This window comes from Elephantulus edwardii, unplaced genomic scaffold, assembly GCF_000299155.1.
Source record: "Elephantulus edwardii isolate Elephantulus edwardi_28Jun2011 unplaced genomic scaffold, EleEdw1.0 scaffold00193, whole genome shotgun sequence".
NCBI classification, from domain to species: domain Eukaryota; kingdom Metazoa; phylum Chordata; class Mammalia; order Macroscelidea; family Macroscelididae; genus Elephantulus; species Elephantulus edwardii.
In genome coordinates, this window is record NW_006399943.1 from 5666195 (window position 1) to 5673289 (window position 7095).

The 7095-nt window shown below is 42.8% G+C and overlaps 1 protein-coding gene across 2 annotated transcripts in view; it reads left to right on the forward strand.

Annotated features, from left to right (window-relative positions):
- The first annotated feature begins 6728 nt into the window (after window positions 1-6728).
- Window positions 6729-7095, forward strand: part of MYT1 (myelin transcription factor 1) — a 47508-nt gene continuing 47141 nt past the window's right edge. Inside the window, exon 1 of one of the 2 annotated variants that reach the window (XM_006896911.1) lies at window positions 6729-6836. The gene's annotated coding sequence lies outside the window, so the exon portion shown is untranslated. The remainder of the gene's footprint in view (window positions 6837-7095) is intronic. The other variant, XM_006896912.1, reaches the window with a different exon arrangement.

Sequence of the window (7095 nt, forward strand, 5' to 3'; positions counted from 1 at the left end):
TGTGTCAGAAGCAGTGCGATTGGCACAGGATAGAGCAGGGTTTAGGGCTGTTGTACATAGGGTCGCTATGAGTCACAAATGACTCGACGGCACATAACAACAACAACAACAACAACATCTTTGCCTCTTAAGCTGCCTTTTGAAATATTTTGTCCTTTGAAACACTTATTACAGAAAATAAAATACTATAGTCTTCAATATGGATTATATCTTCACATCAAGAAAACAAAACTCCTCACCCCTGGACCAATATGCATCTGGATAGATGGTAAAAAGTTTGAAGTTGTCAACAATTTCAATTTACTTGGATCCACAATCAACACACATGGTAGCAGGAATCACTTAAAAAGAAGTGTACTGGGAAAATCAGCTGTCAAGGATCTCTCCAAAGTGTTAAAAACAAGGATATCAGTTTAAAGACTAAGGTGTGCCTGGTCCAAGTCATGGTATTTCAGTTCTTTCATATGCATGTGAAAGTTGGACAATGAATAAGGATGCCCAAGGAAGAATTGATACCTTTGAATGAATGGTTTTGGAGGAAAGTACTGAATATTCCCTGTACTACCAAAAATAACAAATAAGTCTGCCTTGGAGGCAGTGCACTCAAGGTGCTCCTTAGAGGTAAAGATGCTAAATCTTTGTCTCTCATGCTTTAGGTATGTTGTTAAGAAGGGCCAGTCCTTGGAAAAAAACATTATTCTGAGAATGGTGGAGGGTCAGAGAAACAGGAATACCTTCAACGAGATAGACTGACCCAGTGACTGTAACAATGAATGGGCTTGAGCATATCAGCTGTAGAGAGGGAGGTGAAGAATGGAGTCAGGTTCTGAACTATTTCAGGGTTTCAGAGGCAGTTGAATCACATGGAAGGGGATTGCCTATCTTGTTTCAGCAGAGCAGCTGGTGGATTTGAACAGTGTACTTTCGGGATTGCAGTGCAGCTCCTTACCACTAGGCCATCAGAGCTGAATCCACCCTCTGATCTATTTCAGAAGTTTGAGTAGTAGCCAGCTCAATGGAACCTAACAACAAGAACATTCTACTGGATCTTGTTTTACTCACTCATCAGTTAATAGACATGTGGCTTGCTTCTACTTTGGGCTAGTGTCAATAAAACTACTACAGTGAGTATAACACAGTGTGTATATGTGTGTTCTCAATTACCTAAGAATGAAATTGCAATTCTAGGTCTAACATTTTGAGAAACTGTTAGACTGGTTTTCCAGGTAGTTGTATTATTTTGCATTCCCACTAGTAATGCATGAGGATTGCCCTTTCCTGCCTTTTAAAAGATATTATTGTAGCCATCCTAGTATGTATGAAGTAATATCTAACTGTGGTTTTGTCTTGCCTTACCTTGATTACCTACAACGTGAAACATTTTCTGGTGTGCTTATTGATATATATATATATATATATATATATATATTCTTTTGTGGTTAGAGTTTATGTTGCATCAACTCTTTGTCAGTTGTGGAGGGGGCCTTGGATGTTCTCATTTGCAACTCTCCCTGCAAAAGTCTACTTCCCGACAGTTCTGTTACTCCCTTTTAGGGACCATGATTCTCTTTGTCACTGTTCTAGCTGCCATAGTTAGAGCCTTTATATCTCAAGCGTTTGAGATGGTAATTTATCCTGGTTTAAACAGAACTTGATTATGTTCTCATTCACTTATTCATCCAACAAGAGCTACTGTATATGCATGGTACTGATATAATGACAGGCACAGGAACAGAATTGAGAACTCAGAAATGGACCCAGGTATCTATGGTCAACTGGTACTTGACAAGGTAATAAAACCTATCAAATGGGGGAATGACAACATCTTCAACAAATAGTGCTGGCAAAACTGGACTGTTAACTGCAGAAAGCTGAAACAGGATCCACATCTCACATCATATACAAAAATCAACTCAAGGTGGATTAGAGACCTGGGAGTAAAGTCCCAAACCATAAAATAAAGTTCATCAGAGACAAATTGGATCAAGCTTATACAGCTTAGTCTATGGTAGAAAGAGACTGCCAAACACAGCCAGAAATGTACAATCTGAAGAGGATAAAATTGATGAATGGGACCATCCGAAAATTAAATATCTGTGCCCATCAAGAACATTTTCCAACAGAATGAAAAGAAAACCTACGACTGGGAAAAAGCTTTTGGCAACCATGTCAGACAAGGGTTTCATATCAAAAGTTTACAAAATCCTACAGGGCCTCCATAAGAAAAAGACTGATAACATAATTACAAAATGGGCAAAAGAAATGGAAAGAATTTTCACAGAGGAAGAAATTCGGATGGCCAACAGACACATGAAGAAAAGCTCAAAATCACTGGCAATAAGAGAGTTGTAAATCAAATCCACATTGAGATACCATCTTACTCCAGTAGCAGTGGCAAAGTTTAACAGGATAGCAAGTAATAAATGTTGGAGAGGATGTGGTGATATAGGAACTCTTATACATTGTTGGTGAGATTGTAAAATGGTATAACCACTCTGGAAGGCAGTTTGGTGCTTCTTCAAAAAGCTGAGTATAGAGATTCCATATGACACTGCTTGGAATATAACCTGAGAGAATGAGAACTGAGGCACAAATAGAGACTTGTACAATATTGTTCATAGCAGCATTATTCACCATTGCAAGAACATGGAAACAGTCCAAATGTCCAACCACAACTGAACGGATTGAGAAATACATTCACGCAATGGAATACAATGCAACATGCAGGAGCAATGATTTTGTAATTTACTACCTAACTTGGGAGAGACTGGAGAGCACTATGCTAAGTGAACTCAGTCCCATAAAGACAAATATTGTATAAGACCTTTATTGTAGAACAATATGAGGATCCAAGAGGAAGAGGGCAGAAGCAGAGGGGTGAGGATGGTTGGGGGGAGGGGTTTAATCATAGGGTCGCACATTTGATGGGGAGGGGAGGGGTGAAGGAAATTGGAAAGATCCAGTTTGAAAAACAATGTATTCGAACTTTGTAATTAAACCAGTACACACACACACACACACACACACACACACACACACACGAGAGAGAGAGCGAGAGAGAGCACGTTATGCCTGGTCATGGACTTGAGGGTGTAAATATGTAGTTAAAGGGTGCTTTGCTTCTAGGGGGCTCACGTACAAATGGAATGGCCACTGTGCCTTGTGCCAGAATGGTGAACATGGGCTCTGGAGAGTGGCCATACAAACATGTGCACACACGTTCACAATGCACACACACACAGAGTTGCAATAAAAGGTTTGAGAGAGAGCCACTGGGGATAGATCCTCAAACCCTAGAGGAGGAGTCTATATGGAGCAGGTCTTTGCACTTTAGAGGAGAGCTACCTCCAGGGATAGGGTGAGGGTCAGGTCTAAGGACTATATATCTTCAAAAGGGGAGGAGAGGAACTGGGCAACCTAGTGCTGCCAGATTGAGGTCAGATGTAGACAAATTCTGGTGAGATTCAGGAGAGGGTTGGCAGAATTTGGGGTCTGGCTAGCTCCCTCAATTCTGACATGAAGAGCTTGTGAGAAGGTTGTCTCTGAGTGGCAAATGCTCGAGGCTGTGTGACTCAGATGCTAGTTCCACCAGACTGAGACCTTACCAGGCAGCACTCAAGGAACAAAGACTATAGGGCCCTCCAGGACTCTGGGGACCTCAGAGACTCAGGCCCCCAGAGATTTCAGCATTTCAGTGACTTCAGATTCCTCCAGAGACTTCAGACCGCTAGTGAGTCCAGGACTATCTATGCCCCAAAAAACTTTAAAAACTCAAACTCATTGCTGTTAAGTTGGAACCTGCTCATAGCTGGCCTTCCAGTGGGTTTTTGGTTGTTACAGATCACAAGGGAAGATGGTACTAATCTTTCTCCTCCACAGCAGCTAGCAGATTTGCACCACCAGAGAGGCACTGCAACTCCTTATGGAATATGTCACCAGAACTCCCAATGATTTCTCAAATACTCTGGGTCCCCTAAAGACTTCAGCCCCCACAAAGACTCTAGATTCCCAATTACTCCAAGATACAGTGACTCTTAGAGATGCCAGGTCCCCAAACAATCCAGGCCCATAAAGACTCTTTTGTTGTTATGTACCATCGAGTCGGAACCAATCTATAGTTGACTTTTAGCAGATTTTCAGAGGCAATTGCACAGGAGGAGATTGCCCATCCTTCTCCTGCAGAACAGCTAATGGCTTTGAATCACCTGCGTTTGGGATTACAGCGAAGCTTCTTACCAGTAGGCCTCAAGGGTTCCCTGCAAATACTCTAGATTCCGCAAATACTCTGGCTCCTCCAAAGACTCTTGGCTCTTATAATTTCAGACCACTATAGACTTCCCTATTCCCACTGTTGCAAGTGGCTTGGAAAATACAGAGACCTCTATTGAATTTCCAACGCTGTAAATATTTTTGAAATAAAATTTTAATTGTGATTTTAATGAAAGTTCTCAGAAAGGTTAGATTTTCATTCATTCATTCATTCATTGCTGTACATTTTACCCTCTCTCCCTCCTTTCCTCTTCCCCCAGTTAACTTAAAAAAATTCATTATTGCACAATTACCTCCCCACCCTCACCTCTTTGCTGTATACTGCTTTATTTATTTTTTATTTTTAGCCACTCACATTATTTTTCATATTTTTATTGGTTTTCATACAATCATTCATATATATTGTACTTCATGTGTATATATTGTGTTTTGTACAATCTTTAATTTACATTGTATTTTGTTCATATACAAGATGATTTATACAATCATTCATATACATTGTATTTTATATAATTAATTACTAATGCACATCAACTAATGGATGGTTGAAAAATGCAGTGTACCTCTTTTTCTGGGCTATTTTTTGTACGTATAATGCCTAATTATGCATTCCTTTTAAACAGTTCTTCCCTTCATCTGTTCCAATGCAATTTTCATTTTCTATCCACTCTTATCCTATTCTCTTCCCAACCCCTCCATGTCAGACCTGTTTAATAACAATGGTGCTATGCAATATTTGTCCATTTGTGACTGAGATATTTCACTCAGTATAATGTCCTTCAGGGTCACCCATGTTGTGTAATGTTTTATGGGCTCATTGTTTTTCAGTGCTGCATAGTATTTCATTATATGAATATACGGTAGTTTTTCTATCCATTCATTTGTTGATGGACAGTTTGGTTGCTTGCATCTCTTTGCTATTGTAAATAAGGCAGCAATAAACATGAGTGTTCATAAATCTGTTTGGATGGTGGCTCTGGTTTCTTTAGGGTATATTCACAGGAGTGGAATTGCTGGGTCAGATGATATTTCTACTTCCAAGTTTTTGAGAAAGTGCCAAGCCACCTTCCAGAGTGGTTGCACAATTTTACACTCTTTCCAGCAGTGAATAAGGGTTCCAATCTCTCCCAAACCTTGCCAGCTTCTATTGTTTGCTTCTCTGTTGAGCTTTGCTATTGTTGCTGGGCAAGGCTGTAAATCTTAATGGAAAGAAACTACCATCTTCCCCTCTTGGAATGGCTTGTGGATAAAAACTATTGACCTTCTGGTGAGCAATGCAGTATTCTATGCACTATACCACCTGATCTCCTTGGGAAGACTCCAGACCATCCACCTTGTCTGTGGAGGAGATGCAGGGAGGCCCAGTGAGACCTACTTTCATCACCTGCTCAGCCTTCTACCTTGTGGCAGTGCTGGCCCCTTGTTCCTCACCTTCAGATGTGCCTTTACTGTGGGTCAGCTCCCTGCGTGTATTCTAAGACCTTCACCCAGGTTCTCATCCTTGCTCTGTGAGCCTGGATGCCCATGATATGTAAGGCCTGGCTTCGCATTGGCCCTGATTCCCTGTTTGGCCTGAGCATCAAGGGCTTTTATCAGTCCAGCCAAGTGGCTAGGATTCACAGGTTCCCAGGCCAATGCACAGCTCAGCATAGGGGGCAAGAAAGGGGTTCCCAGGAGGGAAGAAGGAATAAAGGAGGGCCCAAACCCTGCTGGTCTCATACATGTCTGCTCTCTCTGTGACCGTTCCCTCTATGATTGTGCTCCCTTGGGGTAGAGTAGTAACTTTAATGGGATGGAGGTATTTCCAGGCAGTAGTAGGGAGCTGTGTCCAGCTCAGGTTGTCTAGGTCTGAGAGCAGAGGAATTCCAGAGACAAATGAGAGGGACAAGATGATGGCCTTGACAGCATGCCGGCTGGCCTTTAGTGGAGCCCAGCTCACTTCCCAGGAGGGTCAGGAACAAAATACAGGATATTCATTTCCTGTGTTTATTGTTGGTTACTTAATGACCTTCTTTTGAAACAGTGCTGCAGAGAGAGTGGTTGTCGTGGCAACAGGAGTGACGTGTGGAGATAGGCACAAAGCACATCCCTGTCACGTCCAGTGATGCGTGTGGCCTCTGCTTGGACGTGAGTTCATGTGAAGAATTACACATGAGCCAGAGGCCTTGGAAGCAGCCCATGTGTGGGACAGGGAGTTACTCTGTGAAGGATGAGCAAGATGCAACACACTGAGCCCTGAAACTTGTCTCGGTTCAGGGGTACTTCTTCCCAAAAAGCTTTTCCCTTGTGTCCAGAACAGCTATAAAGCTCTGGCCTCATTCACGCTGTGTTGTCTCTGGAAAGGAGGTTGTGCAGTTGAGGTCAAAGGGGCCCAGGCCCTCTCAAGTCTCCCTGAGGGCAACATTGCACCGTCAGCTCCCTTCCCTAATCCTGTGTTTTTCCAACCCTCAGAAAATGAGTTCCGAGGTGAGCTACTGAGCCAGAGGTGGACACACAGTGACAAGACCAGCAGCTGCCTGACCTCTGAGAGCCTCCTGTACAGACCCCACAAGGTGAGACACTGGAGGGTAAGGGTTTGTGGCCAGAGCCTTCCCAGGCCCCCAAGCTGTCTGTGCAGATCTATTCAGTTCTTGTGCAGAACACACGGGTGGCTTTCAGCATAGTCAAACTCACAGTCCAGATTTAGTGGGGAGAGTGAGGCAATAGGCCCATCAGTGATCTGAGGGCTTTACAGTGTTGTTGTTGTTATGTGCCGTCGAGTCGCCTGCGACTCATAGCGACCCTATGTACAACAGCCCTAAACTCCGCTCTGTCCTGTGCCAATCG